This window comes from Etheostoma cragini, unplaced genomic scaffold (assembly GCF_013103735.1).
Source record: "Etheostoma cragini isolate CJK2018 unplaced genomic scaffold, CSU_Ecrag_1.0 ScbMSFa_888, whole genome shotgun sequence".
In the NCBI taxonomy this organism is placed as follows: Eukaryota; Metazoa; Chordata; class Actinopteri; order Perciformes; family Percidae; genus Etheostoma; species Etheostoma cragini.
The window spans coordinates 6,922-7,449 of NW_023269524.1; positions in this window are offsets into that span (position 1 = coordinate 6,922).

Here is a 528-nt window from a genome sequence, read left to right on the forward strand (position 1 = left end):
GCCGTAAATCCCTGGTAAATCCTAGTACATCATGATTATCATCTGCGCCTGCGCAAACAAATTGCACATGCGCAGAACGGATTGTGGAAGCAGGACGGATCGTGTCCGGACATGCGTATCTCTACTGAACTGGTGGACTTGGGTGTCTAAAGCCCCAGTGGCCTAATGGATTAGGCACTGGCCTCCTAAGCCAGGGATTCGGGCTTCAAGTCCCATCTGGGGTGAATTTCAGTAGATTGGCGCAGTGGAAAAATGCTGGGCCAAAGGTCGATGGATCAAAACAATTCTGCTTTACTCAGCAATTGAAAGGATTTGAGCAACTTTATATAGCACAGACCATTTATCTCTTGCTTTGCTTTCCTAAACTGAGAGTCATAAAATTTCCGTCACATTCCAACTGAAAGGATAACGGATAAGCACACAAAGACATCACTGGGATCTGAAGACCCAACCCTATGTGGATAGATCTAGGGGTGTAAGAGCCAAATAGTCAGACATATTTGGGGGAGAGCTGGGTTATGTTGACTC